This window comes from Kogia breviceps, chromosome 19 (genome assembly GCF_026419965.1).
Source record: "Kogia breviceps isolate mKogBre1 chromosome 19, mKogBre1 haplotype 1, whole genome shotgun sequence".
NCBI classification, from domain to species: Eukaryota; Metazoa; Chordata; class Mammalia; order Artiodactyla; family Physeteridae; genus Kogia; species Kogia breviceps.
Window position 1 is genome coordinate 41,359,867 of NC_081328.1, and position 20,040 is coordinate 41,379,906.

At 45.5% G+C, this 20,040-nt stretch overlaps 1 pseudogene; it reads right to left on the bottom strand.

The window, feature by feature from the left end:
- Positions 1-7,422: 7,422 nt before the first annotated feature.
- On the bottom strand, positions 7,423-7,599 carry LOC131747078 (NADH dehydrogenase [ubiquinone] 1 beta subcomplex subunit 1 pseudogene; annotated as a pseudogene).
- Positions 7,600-20,040: the final 12,441 nt, after the last annotated feature.

Here is a 20,040-nt window from a genome sequence, read left to right on the forward strand (position 1 = left end):
GAATTGCTGGACTTCCAAAGCGGCTGTACCATTTTATATTCCCATCAGCAATGTATGGAGGTTCCAATTTCTCCACATCCTCACCAACAGAGTTATGAACTGTCTTTTTGATCAAAGCTATCCTAATGGGTGTGAAGTGGTATCACATTGTGATTTTGATTTACATTTGCCTGATGGCTAATAATGTTGATCATCTTTTCACATGCTCATTAGTTATTTGTGTAACTTTGGGAAAATGTCTTTTCAGAACCTCTGCCCATTTTTTCAGTTGGGTTGTTTGTCTTTTCATTATTGAGTTGTAAGTGCTCTTTATATATTCTGGGTATTAGAACCTTATCAGATACTTGCTTTGCAAATATTTCCTCACATTCTGTGGGTTGCCCTTTCACTTTCTTTTCTTTTTCTTTTTTAATAAATTTATTTATTTTTGGCTGCGTTGGGTGTTTGTTTCTGTGCGTGGGCTTTCTCTAGTTGTGACAAGTGGGGGCTACTCTTCGTTGCAGTGCGTGGGCTTCTCATTGCCGTGGCTTCTCTTGTCACGGAGCACGGACTCTAGGCATGTGCGCTTCAGTAGTTGTGGCACGTGGGCTCAATAGCTGTGGCTCACGGGCTCTAGAGCACAGGCTCAGTAGTTGTGGCATACAGGCTTAGTTGCTCCGTGGCATGTGGGATCTTCCTGGACCAGGGCTTAAGCCCGTGTCCCTTGCACTGGCAGGCAGATTCTAAACCACTGCGCCACCAGGGAAGTCCTGCCTTTCACTTTCTTGATGGTGTTGTTTGAAATACAAAAGTTTTAAATTTTGATGAAGACTGATTTATGTATTATTTTTCTTTTGTTGCATGTGCTTTTGGTATCATATCTGTGAAACCAATGCATAATGGTTTCCAAGGTAATCTGGAACAGTTTGACCATCAAAATAAATGATGATAGTGACAGATTATAACCCACTGAATGAGATAGGAATCGATGAGTTCATAACAGTAACAGATAAATAGATACATAATGGAGCTCTTCTTGACGAGAAAATGCTGACTGAGAAATGTGGAGGTAGTCATGAAATTGGAAAATCACCATCTTGAAACCATCATAAACTGGTTTGAGCAAGAAATAATCATCAATAGATGCTAAATATGAGGGAGTGGGAAGCTTGGTGAAGAACTGAGTATGTTCCTGGTCTTAAAGCATCTCCCCTTGATTGCATGAGAAAAACAGTAACAATACAGTGGAGAAACCAGACAGTATTTTGACTTGGTAATCAAAATTAACACCACCAGTGGGGGACAGAGAGAGATTATGTGCCTCCAGATGTGATACCCTGAGAAGGACACACATCACTTATGCAGCATTCTGGCCAGAGATGCATAACCTTGTAGTTAATCTCGAGGAAACATCAGACAAAGCCAAATGGCAGGAAAATCTATAAAATAAGTGGCCTACGTTCTTCAAAATGATCAATGCCATGAAAGCAAAGAATGAGGCTATTTCTATCACTAGGGGTGTGTGTGTGTGTGTGTGTGTGTGTGTGTGTGTGTGTGTGTGTGTGTGTGTATCTTTCCCATTAAACTAGGTGTATGTTCCTGAGGATTCCTCCATCCACTAGCTTCATGAGTCAGGAAGCTTCTTGGACAACACGGCTAGCCTGATGCCTGTCTCCTCACGGATGTTCTATTCTGTCTCCCAAGACTCACCCCACTGCAGCCTGAGCTTGCGACCATTCTTTTGCCTCTCTCTTTCACCCTACAGTTGCCAGATTTAGCAAATAAAATTACAGGATGCCCTGTTACATTAGAGTTTCAGAAAAACAACAAATCCGTTTTTAGTATAAAAACCCTCTGAACAACTTCCCCTCCCGAGCCTACCGTTCTCCTATCCCTCTCTGACCTCAGGTCCCAGCCGGCCTAGGGCTTTTTCTGTGAGAATCCGTAGAACAAAGGCGTTTGGGTAGGAGCCTCCTCTTCCTCACGGACTACCCTTTAGCCCCGCCCAGCTCACCGCTCTCCGTGTTCTAAAGAAGACGGGAGCGCTGAGCCATCCCCACCTTCTGGAACCCCAGTTCTGTGATGTCATCACTCTCCTGGAAATACTCTGGTCTTACATGCAAATTGGCTCAGTTTGGAGGCCAAACTTCAGGCAGAGATGGTAGATGGGCCTGGAGGGGTTGGCGACAACCGTGGGATAGGGTGGAGAGGGCTGGTTGTTCTGTCTGCGCACTTCCCTTCCCTTCTGGGAACGGTACCGCCTTTGAGGGGGCTCCTTCCCCCAGGTGACAGGGTGTGCCCGTGCCCCAACCGGTGTATCTTGAACTGAAATTAAGCAGAGCAGCTCAGCTTCTCCCAGGAAGACTTTGGGTGTGGGGCCAGAGGTGGACAGTTTAGAATCACGTGGATACGGCCCAGCCGAGAGAATAAGCCTCCTTGAACAGGGATCAGAGTCCAGACAGGATTCCAGCCCCAGGGTCCACCCTTTCTGCAACCTAAACTCCCTTTTGCCCTTACCGCTACCCTATGATTCAACAAATGTCCTTTCTTGTGTAAACACATTTGAGTTGAGTTTCTGTCACTTACAACCAAAAGAGACCTGCCAGGAGAGGAAAGATGGTGTCAACCATCCACGGAATGGTGACCTGACAACCTGTCACCTCCCCATGAAGGCCACACATCTTAGTATCATTTGTCACCAAGGAAGTCTGGGAGACATTTCCACCAACTATAGCAAAAAGGAAGCAAGAGAAAATTCTGTTACTGATGTTCACTCCACCCTCTGAAGAGGGTGATAAGGTCTGACAGAAAGGAAGTAGGAAGAGCTTTCTAAGTGGGCAGTGATGCCCCATACCCTCTGGCTCTGGACTTCCCTCCCCAGTGGGACAGCAGCGCATTGCATCTTGGGATGTGAAGCCAGCCGGAGCTCTGGTGGAGGTTGAACTCTGGGAGGAGGGTATTCTCTGGGTACCACTTTACGAAGTATCGTTTGGGGCCAAAAATATGCAGGTGCCCCAAACAACCATGTCTGTGTAGAATTAGAGCCCTGGGTAGGAGGAGAGGCTTCCATAGCCCAGGACCGCATGCTGGAAATTGGGCCAGGGGAGGGTCTCCCTGCAGCTAAAAGTCTTAGAGGGGATGATGACAGCACTCAAAGGGGGACCAGAGGGACCCTCCACCCACCCCCCAACTGTGACAGACGTGAGCCCTGAATGGATTCCTACCCATTCAAGGAACTGGGACCCAACCTGGGCCCCAAGAATAAATTCTGGATGTTGCAACCTGGGACAAGAAGACATGGAGGCCACAAATCATTGGTCTAAATAAATATTTACAAGTTATAAATCAAACTAACAAGCTGTTAACTAAAATAGTTTCTATCCTCATATTCTGACAAACATTCCTTTAAAAGGATAAAATTTTAAAATGTGTATGAAGCTATGGTTTATATATGACTGAAAGTTAGCAAAATGTCAAAGATGAATTTAATTTTTATTCCACATGTCTAGATGCTCTGTTAATGGGCTGACAATGTTAGGATGAATGATAAACATATACATAATTCATAAAGAATTATAACTATTCCGTGAAATTTATTTTTCTTATCTCCCTTTCAACACAATCACGAATTATATCACTATTATCAAGATTTTTCAATATATTTAAGAATTTAAAACATAATTATATTCAAAGTACATTTTAAATATATTTTCTCAAAAATATAAATTTATGTGAAAAATGTATTAATTTTCTGTTTTCCAAAAATTAGCTTAAAATATTGAAAGGTACCTAATAATTCAAAAGGCAAAATACAAATTAGAATGAATGACTATTAAATTTTTATATCAAAATTATTGATATAAATCCAAACACTTTATTTTACTCTTTGAAAGCTTAATGAAATTTTATTAAGTAACTTTTCATTTTAAAATTTAACTTAAATTTTATTTAAATTATAAATTAATTTAAAAACTTTTTTTAATTTAAAACTTTTTAAATGAAAATGTTAAAATTCATACGTCTAGCATTCAATGTCCATCTTGTTGCTAATGTAAAGAATTAGTATCATGTTATGTCTGAAGTCTAAACATGTATAAAAATTTAAGAGTAATATGTAATGTGATTTATGGAATATTACAAAAATGTCCTCAGCTTTTTACAACTGAGGCAAATACTGTACTAATTCCTGTGTACTTCCAGAACCATGAGTAGAAACATGAAAATAAGTATTGTAGGGCTTCCCTGGTGGCGCAGTGGTTGAGAGTCCACCTGCCGATGCAGGGGACGCGGGTTCGTGCCCCGGTCCGGGAGGATCCCACGTGCCGCGGAGCGGCTGGGCCCGTGAGCCATGGCCGCTGAGCCTGCGCGTCCGGAGCCTGTGCTCTGCGACGGGAGACACCACAGCAGTGAGAGGCCCGCGTACCGCAAAAAAAAAAAAAAAAAAAAAAAAAAAAGAATTGTACACTCAGCACTACTAGAAAATGATATTTCATTGTGTTCAAATCTATTACTTTCAAGCTACCTGAGAGGAAAGCTCTGACAAGTTAATTATTCTTTTCTCTTTCCTAAGTTTTTTCTGCTCAAAGCATCTCTGGACTCTGAAATTGTACCAAGCAGGAGTCATTAAGCTTTCATCAAACCTTTAGACGCAGTTGCATTTTTCCCCATGAACATAGGGTAAGATGTAAAGAAGCATCTCCCCAGGGCCTAAACATTGTTAGTCAAGAGAGTGGATGTTTTGGGTTAAGTCGTGCTGTGCCAGTGCTGAGTGCCAGATCCTGAGTAACAGAGGCAACCTGTGGTTTAATTTAATTATCTCGTCTGCAGGTGCACTAAGCACAGGCCCAGCTAGGGGCTCCGCTTGTCAGTTTTAATGGCAATACTGGAAAAGTATGCTCTGGCAATAAATTGCTATAGAAACCAAAGGAAAATTTAAGGAAGGGTCTACTTTGAGTTTTCAATAAAATATGAGAAAACCCCCAAATGATACAGCTGGTTAAAATGCAGAATACAAGGAACTAAAATCCAGTGACAGAAATGAAATCTGTATTGAAGGCAGAAAGAGCAGAATCCACATGGCAGAAGAGTCAATCAGGGCTTCCCTGGTGGCGCAGTGGTTGGGAGTCCGCCTGCCGATGCGGGGGACACGGGTTCGTGCCCCGGTCCGGGAAGATCCCACGTGCCGCGGAGCAGCTGGGCCCGTGAGCCATGGCCGCTGAGCCTGCGCGTCCGGAGCCTGTGCTCCGCAGCGGGAGAGGCCACAGCAGTGAGAGGCCCGCGTACGGCAAGAAAAAAAAAAAAAAAAAAAAAAAAAATGCTGAGCAGAAAGACGTGTGGAAGACAATGGGAAAAGAGAAGGATGGATACGGATGGTAAAGATTAGAGCCTTAAACTGGGGCAAAGACACCAGAGCTGAAAAAGGTGAGTTTGCAGATCTGACAGGTAACCTGTGTTCCAGGAAAAATACACGAGAAGACAGTCACTACTGAGACATATTCAAACCATATATTCATAAGACTGAATTTTTGACTTTACTTTTAGGCCTGTACTTTACCCCACAGAATATATACCTTCTCAAATACTTCAGGAATAGTGACGAAATTGATTATAAACTAGGCTACAAATAATACCACAATTTGTCCCAAAGGAGGAATTACACAAGCTCTGTACTCTGGCTATAATTTAAAAACCTCAGTTTCTTATGACTTTAACAGAAACACATACACACACACACATACACGCACACTTTTTTCCCTCTGAATAATTATTGGGTCAAAGGCAAATTAAAATCTGGAATAACAGGTTTGTAAAACAATGAAAATGACGTTAATATATTAAGTGTCTGAAATTTATTTAGAAGTAAATTCATAATCTTAACTGCTTTCATTCAAATAAAACAAGCCAACTGAGCATTCAACTCAAAAAGTTAGAAAAAGTAGAAGAAAAACATTCCCAAGGGAAACAGAAGGAAGCAAAACATAAGAATGAAAGTGTAACGTATTTAATTGGCTTCAGGGGGAAATATTGGGTGACAAGTTAAAAACGAAGTTAAGAAATAAAGACTAGAGAACCTGAATATTACGTGTCCCACTATGGACTCTGGACCCTTCTCTGTAGCATTAGTGTTGTGTAAACTAAATTTTTCAAAGTTTCTGGAGTGAATTCCTTGTAAGGACCGGCCACTCGGAAGCCAAGGGTTACCAGCAAGCAACAGATTTCTTTAATAAAAACACAGTGTGTAGATTATCCAAGAAAGTAAATATAACTGAAGGTTCTAAAGCCTTGATACCCCAAAAGCATTGCCAAACACTTTCCCCCATAAAATCATATTTTGTCCCAAGGGGGGACCCCCAGCAGGACTGAGAAGTACCATTGCCTGCTGCTGGACCTGGGAGCATGGGGCAAAGAGGGAGACTTATGTCTCTGCTCAGGAAAGTGCAATGGAAGCGCCTAGATTGTGCTGTGAAATGTAAGATGAGTGAAATACACACCTGCCTTTGAAAAATCAAATATGGACCTTAGCGGGTCCGTAAGTCTGAGTAATTAATAGACTGGAGAAATTCCATGGTGGTCCAGTCCAGACACACCATTCACATAGTTCAAAAAGAAGCATGCCACCCTGATGGTCAGCCCTTCGAGAAATGAATCTTTCCACTGAGCTAAAATTTGCCTGTGTCCACTTTCTCTGCTTAGTCTCAGTCCCCACACGTCATTCACCCAGCTTCGGACCCTGTTGCATGGGGTGGCCAACTGCTGGCCTTTGGAGTCAAACCAAAATTTCTGACAAAGAACTGGGCTCATATACCTGCATGTATAGGTAAAGCATGTGACTGCATCATTATATGTTTTAGTGTAATCATGCCTGGGCATCTTCATAGAACTTACCTATTATTTTATTACTTTCCCCCAGTTTCTCTTTTATATTATAGTTAAAGCATTATGCTGATTTTAAAATTTACCGTCATTATGAATGGATTGAACAAATCAATAAAAAGGAATGAATGACTGGTACACACAACAATGTGGATAAATTTCAAAATAATTATGCTGAGTGAAAGAAGCCAGACCAAAAAAAAGAGTATATACTGTATGAATCCATTTATAGAAAACTCTAGAAAGTGTAAACTAATCTATAATGACAAAACAGATCAGTAGTTTTTGGGGGGATTAGGGAGTAGAAAGGGGCACAAGGAAATTTTGGGGGGTGATTGAGATGTTCACTATCTTGATGTGATGATGGCTTCATGAGAATTTACATAAATCAAAAATTAGCAAATTGTACACTATAGACATGTCATTTCTTTTAGGTCAATACTTCAATAAAGTGCTTAAAATCTTTAAAAATTACTATCATTACACTATATAGATATTTAAGTAATGAATGTGTTTTTATTTCTCTTATAATTTAAAAAATGAGAACATTCTGTAATTCAGCAGCAACTTTTACTTCCTGGTGACTTCTTCACTGGGTCTTAATTCCCTTTTATATAACAGACTCTTGTTCCAGAAGGCAATGAGCTTTTCGTCATTCTTTCTGTCTAGATAACATCCAACAACAAATCCCACAGGGACAAGAATATGTACCCAGTGGTCAGGCACCATCTGAAGTAAGTTCATCATGAATGCTGAAGCCTCGGAAGCAACAACGACACCACCCACAAAATATATTTTGTGAAAAGGGAGTTATGGGTCTGTCACGGTTGAGAATCCCAGTGTTGGGAAAATTCAGAAGTTGGGGCAGTTTCTCCCCCATGCCGGTTTTCAGGCCAACTCTGTGCAATTTATCCAGTGGCCACTAGAGGCCAGCAGAGGTCCAGGTACAGGAAGACAGGGGCTGCTGGGACACCAACACGTAAAAGTATTCCCTCCTCTATGCTCGCCAGCCTGGGAGCTGGGCATTAATATCCCCGATTTATGCAGTGGTAGAGCCGGGATTTGGGTTGTGGTCTCTTTGGCTCCTGATTCCACTTTGTTGGTCCCTCAACATCAAGAGCCCTCCCTGTGCTACTCTATGTCCTATCTCCAGTGGGGCAGCAGCCAGAGCTCCAGGTCTGTCATCCACAGAAGTGACATGGAGTAGTTGGAGGTGGCATCAAAGAGTTGTGTTTCTCAAGGTGCCTTTAGAAGGCCGCTCAGGCTCAAGGTACCCTCTGTTTTGACCTTCCACCTTGCCTGAAACCCTCCTATTATGAAACAAGGCAGACTTCCCTGGTGGCGCAGTGGTTAAGAATCCGCCTGCCAATGCAGGGGGCATGGGTTCGAGCCCTGGTCCTGGAAGATCCCACATGCCGCGGAACAACTAAGCCCCGTGCACCACAACTACTGAGCCTGCGCTCTAGAGCGTGCCAGCCACAACTACTGAGTCCACATGCCACAACTACTGCAGCCCACGCGCCTAGAGCCCGTGCTCCACAGCAAGAGAAGCCACTGCAATGAGAAGCCCGCGCACCGCAACGAAGAGTAGCCCCTGCTCGCCGCAACTAGAGGAAGCCTGAATGCAGCAACGAAGACCCAATGCAGCCAAAAAAAAAAAAAAAGTCAGCGTTCCATTATCAGGCACTGCAACATGACAGACTTAGCTAACCAGGCTGAAGAATGAAGCACTGGTGGAAAGGTCATTTTTTATAAGGGAAAGGAGACAAGGTTTAATTGGGGGTGGGGAGGTGATGGTGGAGCACCCATGGGACGGAGGCCTCTCCATAAAAACTATTGTTGATACATATTGAGCCCTCCCAGTGTGTGAAGCATGAAGCAGTATATGCAGTGAATCATTTCATCTTCACAGCACGCTTGTGAAATTAGACGCAGGGAAGTTAAGTAACTCACCCATAATCACAGAGCTTGCAGGGGGCAGAGCAAGGATTTGAATTCAGGTTTGAAACCAACATGGTGGGTTTAGCTGCTACTCTGTACTGCTCACTTTCATGGAACTGTCTTTCTTACTCTTTGGGGCTGGGGTATTATTTAGTTCCTGTGTTAGATTGGTTGGTGTTGGTAGCAGGTGGTGGGTATTTTAGTTCAAACTTCTGGAGATAAAGCTCCTGTTGATTGAAGAGAATTTTAATCCCCTGTGATGGTCCAGGAGGGAAGTCCTCTCTATTTATTGAACATTTTCAATGTGTGAGGTTCTGTGCTAAGGTTGATACTTTCCTAGTGATGTTATTGGAAGGGCAGGTGAGCAGAGGCCAGCAACAAGGAATCGAGGGGCAGGTGATATGGAATGATCCAGTGACATTGTTCATTTCTGCTCACAGATGTGTGTCCAAGGCAGCGGGACCCCACCTCTGCTGGAGTCCCGAGCAGGTGACTAGACCAGGATGTAGGTCCAGGGAGCTCACCAAAAGGCCCCAGTCTTCAGGAAAAGCCAAACCATCCCAGTGAGCAGATAACTCATGTGTGTGGTTTGTGGGTGATGAAGTATTCCAACGGTTTCTTTTGTAATTTTTTAAAAATTTATTTTTGGCTGCATTGGGTCTTTGTTGCTGTGTGCAGGCTTTCTCTAGTTGTGGTGAGCGGGAGCTACTCTTCGTTGCAGTGTGTGGGCTTCTCATTGTGGTGGCCTCTCTTGTTGCGGCTCACGGGCTCTAGAACACAGGCTCAGTAGTTGTGGCGCACAGGCTTAGATGCTCCATGGAATGTGAGATCTTCCCGGACCAGGGATCGAACCCGTGTCCCCTGCATTGGCAGGCGGACTCTTAACCACTGCACCACCAGGGAAGTCCCTCTCCAGAGGTTTCTTTCCTGGACATCCTTCCCCTTGGGCTTGGACCAGTCCACCTGGGATCATGCAGCTTGATCCTCCAGACAAGGTGCCCCAGGGAGGTTCTGCAGGGCCCATCAGCTATGGCCTTCTGACCATCCTGCTACTTTTATGCTCTTATGGACACATGGTAGGGGTGGGGTGATACAGGCACCAAGTAAAGGCTCCAGGGCTGCACAGGTGAGGACAAAGCAAAAGGAGGTCAGAGATAAACAAGACCTCACAGACCCATTGGATCCACTCGCTTCATTTCATAGATGGGAAAACTGAGGACTGGGGAGGGGAAAAGACTCGACCAAGGCTACACGCAGGGTGAGATAATGGCCAAGTTGGGGGTAGGACTCCCAGCACAGTCTCTTTCTCCCATACGCCCCAGACTTAGTTAATGATAGGTCCTTGCTTCTGGACACTTCTTTGTACTTTGTCTATTACTATTTACTCATTATCTTGTGTCTTTCTGAAAACAATAATTCTTTAATATCATCACATATTCAGTCAGTGTTCAAATTTCTAATTGTTCTATGTCAAAAAGCATTTTTTTAACAATTGGATTAAATCAAGATCCAAATAAGATGCGCTCAGTTGTGATTGGTTGATGTCTCCTAAATCTCTTTCAATCCACAGGTTTCTCTCCCCTCTTTCTCTTTTTCTTCGTAATTTATTATCAAAGAAGGCAGAGCATATACCTTGTAGATTGTCCGCAGTCTGTGTTTTGATGATTACAAGCCCATGATGTAGTTTAACATATTGTTCTGTCTTCTATAATTCCTGTAAATTGACAGTTGAGTCTAAAGGTTTGATCAGATTAAGATCAAAGCTGGTGTTGTGTTCTTCCATCAGAGGAACATAATGTCTAGTTGGCTTCCTTTTTGTGACATTAGCAGCTGTTGATGCCCAATGTCTGGACCCATTAATTCTCTGGGAGTTAAACATGGTGACATTCTAATTCTATAATTCCTTCTTCATTTAGTAACTGGTTTATTTCAATAAAGAGAAACTTCCCCTCCTCTACTATCAGTTGCCCGGGCTATTATCTCATGAATTCTGTGAGAATTCTGGGTCGGTACAAGTGTACCCCACTTCTATATGAGCACAGAGGTCAGAGGGGTAAAGGGAACTGTCACCAGGAGAATTGTCCAGCTGAGCCCCCATCAACCCACAGAATTACAATAAATAATTAAATAGGAGTTGTCTTAAGGCCCTAAATCAGGTGGCAGCCCACGGGTGGCAAACTTGGGCTTGAGGACTCCTAGGCCTTTTTCTCCCTTCATAGGAGGACAGATCTGCACAGAATCTTAAACATCATCCAGTTCAGCCTCGTCATGTTCAGATGCGGAAGGTGAGGAAGCTGAAGGCTGGAGAGGCGTAGTGACTTACGCAGACTTGCACACGTAACCAAGGTCATGGGCATAACCTTAAGGGAAACCCCTGAAAATTCCTGTGATCTGTTCCAGGGTCTCTGATGCCCGTGTCTGCCGTTCTTGCTCTACAGCCTGTGCCTGTACCAGTGCACCATCTCTCGGCTTAGTCCTACTGTTGTGTTCCCCAGTGCCCAAGATCGACACTTGATAAATAGCAGTTGAATGAATAGATGAATGAAGGTACCATTGTTTTTACATCTCCAGAACTGGCTGCTCGTGGACCTGCCCACTGGGGAAGGTCCTGCAGGCATCGGTCCTGCTGTAGATGTCCAGGGAGCTACCAGCCTCTCAGGCACAGGGCAGGAGCCACAATAAGAGGGTGAGAGAGAAGAGGGAAGCAGCAGGGTTCACTCCCAGAAAGCAACTGGAGTGGCAGACTATACTCCACCCTGGCAAGAGGCAAATGCAGCAACACACAATCCTGCCGAGAGCATGGATGGGGAGCACCGTTAGGTGGCACTGAGATGGGGCAGGGACAGAACTCCGGTGCGCAGGAGGAGCAAGGCAGGACCCTCAGCCTCATACTGGGCAGGTGACCAAGGCAGGAACTCAAGTCAAGGATCAGATCAGAAGCCATGAGTATTAGTTAGGATTAAGCTGAGTCGAGAGGAATGGAAAACCCCAACTATCACTGGCTCAAACAGGGTTAGAAGCTCATTTCCTTCTCATGTTAGGACACCCCAAGGGAGCCAGTTTACCACCAACAGGGTGCTCCATGGTACAAAGGAGATGAAAGAGAGAGAGGACCCAGGCTCCCCTGTCTTCTAGCTCTCCTATCTTCAATCATAACTTTGCTCCTTGGACCAAAAAGGCTGCTGAGACTCAGCCTTTCCTTCCCATATTCCAGGTATCAAGAAAGAGTCGGGGAAGGAGAAGAGCAGTCTCCTTTTTTAGGGCATTTCCTAGAATTGTGCAGACTACTTCACTTAGATTCTATTGGCCAAAACTGAGTCCCATAACTAGACCTAGCCACAAATGACAATGGGGAATACAGGCTTCATTTCACACATTCATGGGCCCAGCTAAAAATCAGAGAGTCAGTAAGTGAAGATCAGAGAACATGTATCCAGTGACTCAAATTATGATACAAGGCGGAAGTCAGCAGGGGACTCACAGCTTAGGCCCAGGTGCTGGGCTGTAGCTGTTTCCATCCCTGCTGCCCTAGGTCCCAGGGCTTGGGCAGAGTGAGGTCATGTGAGTGCAGTTATGGGGAGGGAGGAGGTGTTGAGCCCAGCCACAGGGCCTGACTGTCCCTGAGTACCACAGCAGCAGCAGTGGGCCTTTTACAGCTAAGCGTAGCATCAGCCCTGGAAGGCACGGACTCAAAGGCCAACAAGTGCCTGATGCCGTGAAAAGCACCCACAAGATGAGGAATCCAGGGCCACAGACTGCCTTTTCCCAGGAGGCAGTGACGTGGCTGAGGACAACTGCCTTTTTTTCTTTACTTAAAAAAATAATTAAAACAATTTTACCATAGAGTAACAGGTATGTAGAAAAGTACACAAATCATAAGTGTACAGCTCAATGATTTTCACAAAACAATGAACAACCCAAATACCCAGCACCCAGATCAAGAAGTAGAACATTACCACAACCGCGGAAGGCCCTGAGTGTCCCCTTCTGGTGACTGCCCACCCCTACCACCAGCATTTAAAAATCTTTCTAGGCAATTCCATAGTCAATGTTGAGAATCACTGCTTTTGTAAAAACACTTCTCTAACTTGGCTGCACGTGAGAATCCACTGGGATAGAAAAGGGAACAGAGACAGCTAGAAGGCAGTGTGGTACGGTGGAGAAACCTGGGGGCCAGACAGGCCTGCCAGTTTTCAGCTGTGTGACCATGACTGAGTCCCTTCACCTCTCTGAGCCTCACCTGTGAAATGGGAATAGTATCGCCCCATGCCCAACAGAGTTAAGGCCGAGAGATAGAGGGTGTTAAGCCCAGGCACATGTAGGGTCCATACATGGCAGCTACAATTGTCGTTTTTATTAAAGGTGAGCAACCCCAGGAAGACTGAAAGCCCTTCTTTCTTTATGCAGATGGGACCCAATCCGGGGATGGTGGATACAGACTATGTTGGTAAGAGGGTCAACAGGTTGTGCTGATGAGAAGCTGGGGTCTTTCTAGGGAGCCCAGGAAAATTCCACGGGCAGCAGGGATTCCCAGTCAAAGCCAATGAGAGGTGGCCACTGGCTAGCACAGCTGCAACAGCACCGGGGACCAGCAGCTGTGCATGAACTTGGACAAAACCAGTGCTTCTCCTTCAGCAAGACAAGCAAGGAGCTGACTGGCTGCAGGCTCTGCCTCTGAGATTTACTTATGGAGAAAGAAGCAACCTGCATCCAGCACCTACTTTGTGCCCGCTGCTGCACATTCATGCCTTTGGTCTTGTGAAGGGGGAAACTCATCCCATTTAACCCTGGAGGAGCCTGAGGCTTACGGGCAGGAACACCCGCTTAACTCACAGAACCCAGGTGTCACCAGGAGGCTGGGACCTGCCTCTCGGTTGGGCTGCAGTGGCAGCACCCCTAGGGATGTTCTGTGTTCGCAAATGACCTGCAGACACCTTGTTTGACTAGATGCTCATTTCTGTCTTTTTCCTGAAATGAAAAGTATATGACTTTTTAAGATGATGACTTTATCTTTTTTGTACTTATTACATCATGTTTACTTTAGAATATATAAGAAATACAGATAATCAAAAGAAAAATATCAAAGTCTCTCATAGCCCCATCCTACAGAGATGAGCGTATCAATGTTTCACACCTATTGTACATCTATGTGAGTCTGTGTGTGTGTGTGTGTGTGTGTGTGTGTACATGCGCACACAGGTAGAAATTTACAGAAAGGAGTCATAGGGTATACTCTGTTCGATAATTAGCTTCTCTTCACTTAACAGTATAGTTGACCTTGAACCACACAGGTTTCAACTGCGCGGGTCCCCTTATAGCAGATTTTTTTCAATACAAGGCAGGTTCCATATTCGCAGATATGGAGGACCAACTCTGGGACTTTAGCATCTGGGGGTTTTGGTATCCAAGGCAGGTCCTGGAACCAATTCCCTTTGGATATCAAGGAATGACTGCATATAGTGGCCATATTTCTACGTCCTTGAATATTCTTCTCCAACAGTGGCTCTCATTAGAACCCCCCAGGAAAGCTTAACAAATATTCACGACTGGGTTCCACCCACAGGCCGTTTTAATGGGCCCGGGATGGGGTTGGTCTATGGGACTTTTAAGACTCCCCAGGTGGTTCCAATGTGTGGCCAAGCTGGAGGGCCCCTGTGCCACAGCATCATTTTCCCATGGTGGCCTTGCATTCTTTTTGCTGAAGGGATGCACTGTAATTTGACCAACCCCCTTTTCTTGGACATTTAGTTTGGTTCCATTTTTTCATCATTATAAACCTTGTAGAAGTTTCTTCAAGTTTCTCCCATTGTACATGTTCATTATGGCTTTCAGAAATATCGATAGTATGATCATTTTATTCTTTTTTATTCTTCCAGCCTTATTGAGATATAATTGACATACAGCACTGCATAAGTTTAAGGTGTACAGCATAAAGATTTGACTTACTTCATGAAATGATTACCACAATAAGTTTAGTGAACATCCATTATCTCATATAGATACAAAATAAAAGAAAAAAAATATTTTTCCTTGTGATGAGAACTCTTAGACTTTACCCTCTTAACAACTTTCACATATAACATACAGCAGTGTTAATTATATTTATCATGTTGTACATTACATCCTTAGTACTTTTTAATCTTATAACCGGAAGTTTGCAGCTTTTCACCACCTTCATCAAATTCCCCCTCCCCCCCACCCGTTATTCTTTTTTCATATATTTATTTATTTATTTATTTGGCTGCCCTGGGTCTTAGTTGCAGCACGCAGGATCTTCATTGCCACGTATGGGATCTTTGTTGCGGCATGCAAGCTCTTAGTTGCCAGCATGTGGATCTAGTTCCCTGACCAGGAATGGAACCCGGGCCCCCTGCGTTGGTAGCGCGGAGTCTTAGCCACTGGACCACCAGGGAAGTCCCTGGTGACTTTATTATTGATTTAAGAACTTTGGCAAAGAGGCTTATGGAATGGTATCAGGTGAATTAGATACGACTTTTTTTTTTTTTTTTTTTTTTTTTTTTGCGGTACGCGGATCTCTCACTGTTGTGGCCTCTCCCGTTGCAGAGCACAGGCTCCGGACGCGCAGGCTCAGCGGCCGTGGCTCACAGGCCCAGCCGCTCCGCGGCATGTGGGATCCTCCCGGACTGGGGCACGAACCCGCGTCCCCTGCATCGGCAGGCGGACTTTCAACCACTGCGCCACCAGGGAAGCCCAGATACAACTCTTTTGTATAAGTGAAAGCCAGCTTGAGGTAGCTTAAGCTATAAAGAGGGCTTATTACCAAACTATGGGAGATTTCAGCGCTCTGACTGCTGGGACTTTCTCTCACACCCTTTAAGCTGTTACTCCTCATTCCTTCTCTCCCAGCTCCTGGCAACCACTAATCTTCATTTTTGCTTCTATGGATTTACCTCTTCTGGATATTTCATATAAATGAAATCATACAGTATGTGACCTTCTGTGTCCAGCTGCTTGTACTTAGCCTAAAGTTTTTGAGGTTCATCCACGTTGTAGCGCGTATCAGTCCTTCGCTCCTTTTTATGAATAATAATCCCATTTGAATGGCTATATCATGTTTTGTTTGTCCATTCGTCTGTGGATGGACATTTGGCCGTTTCCACCTTTCAGCTATTATGAATAGTGCTGCTGTGAACACGCATGTATGTGTATATGTACATTTCCAATTCTTTGGGAATATACACCTGCGAGCAGAATTGCTCATCATTACCTTTTGTCTGGTCAATTGCAGTAGCATCCAGAGTGATCTGGATCACTCTGGATCACCATGATCTACATGGCTGCAAGGGTGATCATTTTCCTTTCTCAAAAACATTATTTTTCTTCTTACAAGAGCTATACACGTTCATTGTCAAATTTTTAAAAAATACAGAGAAGAGTTTGTTTTCTTTTTTAATCCAGGGCAATGTGAATGCTTCCCCGCTGACTTCCCCGCCCACTCTTTAGCCTTCTCTTTTGTCACTCCTCCGCACTGCCACCCCACCCCTGGGTCCCTGTGACTACAGCCCTATGCTTCCCCAGGCTTCAGAGCCACAGCAGATGCTGCTTCCTCTGTGGGTTGCTCTTCCTGCCCTTGTCTGCATTTTCCTGTTTACCTTTTCTGACTCAGCACTCCTGTCACTGTTCCCCCAGCACATCACACAGACCTGTAAATGGCCAAGATCACTGTGCCCGGACAGTGAGAAAGGGAGGCTGACCCACTTGGGATGCTGTGGGGTTCTTCTGCTTGACCCCAAAGCAGCACTGGTCCTAGCCCTCTCCTCTCCACAGTTTCCGATATTCCCCACAGCGTCTGAGCTAAACAGGGAACCACCAGCTCCCCTGAGCCTTGTCATTAGGGGTTGGCATTTTGCTACATTCCCCTGTTGTGACGACTGGCGGTGAGGCTGGTGCCAAATGGGCAACCCAGAAGGATATTTCTCTTCCTTTTTCCTTCCTCCAGCCTTGTTCTTTCAGCTTGAGAAGCCAGATGCTTTGGGGTCTAGTTACACGCTGCCGTTGGAAGTGCAGAAAGTCAGAGCTGGAAAGGAAGAACCTCATTATAAATAATCACTGCCAGCATTTATTGAACACTTACTCTGTGCCAGGCCCTGTGCCAGGCCCGCTTCCAGGCATTACCTCACTTACCCTTCCCAATAATTCTAGGAGGCAGAAACCATTATCACCCCTGTTGTGCAGGGAAGGAAACAGAGGCTTTAGGGAGGTTACAGGGCATTTCCCTAACTGTGCTGAGTGGGACACAGTGGCGAAAAATATTAGTAGGTGGGTAGGGAAAAAGAATCCCATTGTTACACACTGCATCCTGCAACCCCACCCCTCCCCCAGAAATTCACAATGCACATCAACATACTAAAGGCCCTGAGAAGTCCTGTAGTAAAGAAATCTGTTAAGATCAGTGCCACTTCTGTACAGACCTCACGGAACTGCCGATCCAGAAAGCACAGCTTGGGGAATGAAGATATTAACCATGCTTCTCATCTTATATATGGGGTGAGGGAGGCCCAAGTAGTGGTTTAGGTGCAGACCAGGCACAGATCTTGGGCCCCATGCTCTCTGCACATCCCCTCCCCCACCTTCCAGGAAACAGAGGGTGGAGGAAGGCAAACCATGATCCAAATGGCCCACTCCCTGTTTTTATAAATAAAGTTTTATTGAAGATGATCTGTTTCAACTCCCTCGATTTTATAGATGAGTCAATCAAGGCCCAGAGAGGATGGGTGACTTGTCAAAGGGCACATAGCCAATTAAGGGCAGAGGCAGAAATAGATTCCAGATCTCCAAAATCCAGGTATTCTCTGAAACACAAATCAGACCGGTGGTAGGAGGTGGCGTGTGAAGTTCCTGATACCTGTGATACCGGCTCACAAGTTCTCCACTGCACAGTACTTACACAGGTACTGCCCCCTTTCCGCTATGGCACAGACCCCCCTGAGGCATTTCTCCTGATGCTTTGGGCAAAGCCAGCCTGGCGTGAAGAGTGGCGCTCCTCTGCTCTCCACCTTGTGTGGGTGAACAGAGCAGGGGCCAACTTCGAAGTGTCTCGAGGAGGGGCCGAAGCTGAACAGGGCAATCCGTGTTGATTTAAATTCTGTACCAGATGCAGGAAATCATTAACTTCCCCTCTGCCGATGTGAAACGTGAGATCATTTGGACAGGACCTGTGCAGAAGGCAACCTCTGCCTGCTTCAGGAAGAGTTTGCCAAACAAATGAAGAGCATAAACAGGAGCCTCAGGGCAGCTGTTTGAAACCACTTCAGAAAATACATTCCTTTCGAGGGCTTTTGGGCCTCCCTGAAGTGCACTGTTCTACAATGGTCATCTATTGACATTGTGTGTGTGTGTGTGTGTGTGTGTGTACAGTTGAATACGCAAGTAAAATCATTCTTACCCCTTCATTAAAATGCTTCATGCATAGAACACTTTATTAACCTTTTTAGATATGTGAACAATTTAAAATACCTTCAGATTTAAACATTTCGGTTCCGATAGGTCCGTCCGGGAACTGATACTAATTGGGCAGGTTTTATTAGTCTCTGAATGTAGGGGTGGAATCGTCTTACCAACCCCGGATAGCCAAGGCATGGTGGACAGCTAAAGGTTCCTCTAGAAACAGCTGCGGGGACAACGGGGGCCTCTGGGTGGAGGTTCTTCCTGGGGCAGCCAGACTGCCCAGATGGCCTTCCCAGAGCTGGAAGATGCAGGCTTGTCACTGAGGTGGAGGGTAAAAATAGTCCTGTGTGGGTGGCAGCTGGGCCCAGAGGCTCTGGCTTCCTCATTCTAGAGCGGGAAGGCAGTCTGGTTGAAGGGCACCTTCTTAGGCTCCTAAGGCCCCTCCCAAGCCCTGGGGCCTGCGGGGAGAGCGGTCTTTCTCTAACAGCAGAAACACTCCCCTCCCCCCTCCCCCTCCCAAACCCCCCAAGCACAAACAACGTGCTGGAACAAACTTGGGCTGGGTTATAAGGTTACCAGCTCTGTGACCTCAGGCAAGATTTTTCTCCTTCCTGAGCCTCCATTTTCTCATCCGTCTAATGGGGCTCCTGACTTCTGTCTGCAAGGCTGGCTGTGAAGATTAAGTAACAATGACAGCTGACCCGTTCCACTCTGCAACCTCACTCTCTGCCCCTCCCCCTTCCACAGGTTGCTCACCTTCCAGCACATTCTTCAAGAGTTGCTCTAAGGCAAGCCAGCTGCGTGTCAGGAGGACGCTCAAGCAGCCCTAAGGGAAAGGTCTCCGGGGCCAGGAACTGAGGCTTCCAGACAAGAGCTGTGCTGGGGAGTCACGTTAGAAGCCGATCCTCTACCCCCAGTGGAGCCTTCATGTGACTGTGGCCCTGGCCAACCCCTCGACTGCAGCCTCATGAGAGACCCTGAGCCAGAACAACCCAGCTAAGCTGCTTCTGGTTTCCCGGCCCTCGGAAGCTATGTGAGCTAATACATATTTGCTAAATTTGGGGGTGATTTGTGATGCAGAGATAAGTAATGTACTTCTCTTTCAGGGTTATTGTATGAATTAAGAGTTAATGCAGGGAATTCCCTGGTAGTCCTGTGGTTAGGACTCTGAGCTTTCACTGCCGAGGGCAAGGGTTCAAATCCCTGGTCGGGAAACTAAGGTCCCACAAGCCACTCAGGTGGCCCCCTCAAAAAAAAAAAAAAAAAAAAATAGCAGTTAATGCAATCAAATAGCAGCCAGACTTGCTGGGACCAGTGACTCCAGAAAGGGCAGAAGGGAAAAGCAGGAGGGAGCACTGAAGAGGGAGCACCTCGCTGACCAGGCCAGGCAGGTCCCCCACTCCTGAACTCTGGGAAGGAGTCTCAGAGACTGAATATACAACGGCCAGACCGGATATAAAAATGCTGCTCTGACCCACTACCTATAGCAACAGCCCAGGAAGCCGAACCACAACCCCTGTAGCAACCAGCCCCAGACATCCAGGCCTTGATCAACAACAAGCTTCCCTAAATTTGCCCCCACTTTCAACACAGTACAAATTGGAGAAAGTTAAATATGCTCCCCTAACCATTCACATGGGCTGCCCCTCGTCTAGTCAACCCACCTATAGCTTTTCTATGCCAGCAGCCTCCAATCAGGGCACACCTGAAGCCGGCCCTTTTTGCTGCTACAAAGCTCTCCGGCTCCTCTATCTGCCTTTGTGTCTCGGCCAAACTCAAGTAATGGTGGCTGACTCCTCTACTGTAATAAGCTGTGAATAAATAGCCTTTGCTCATTCA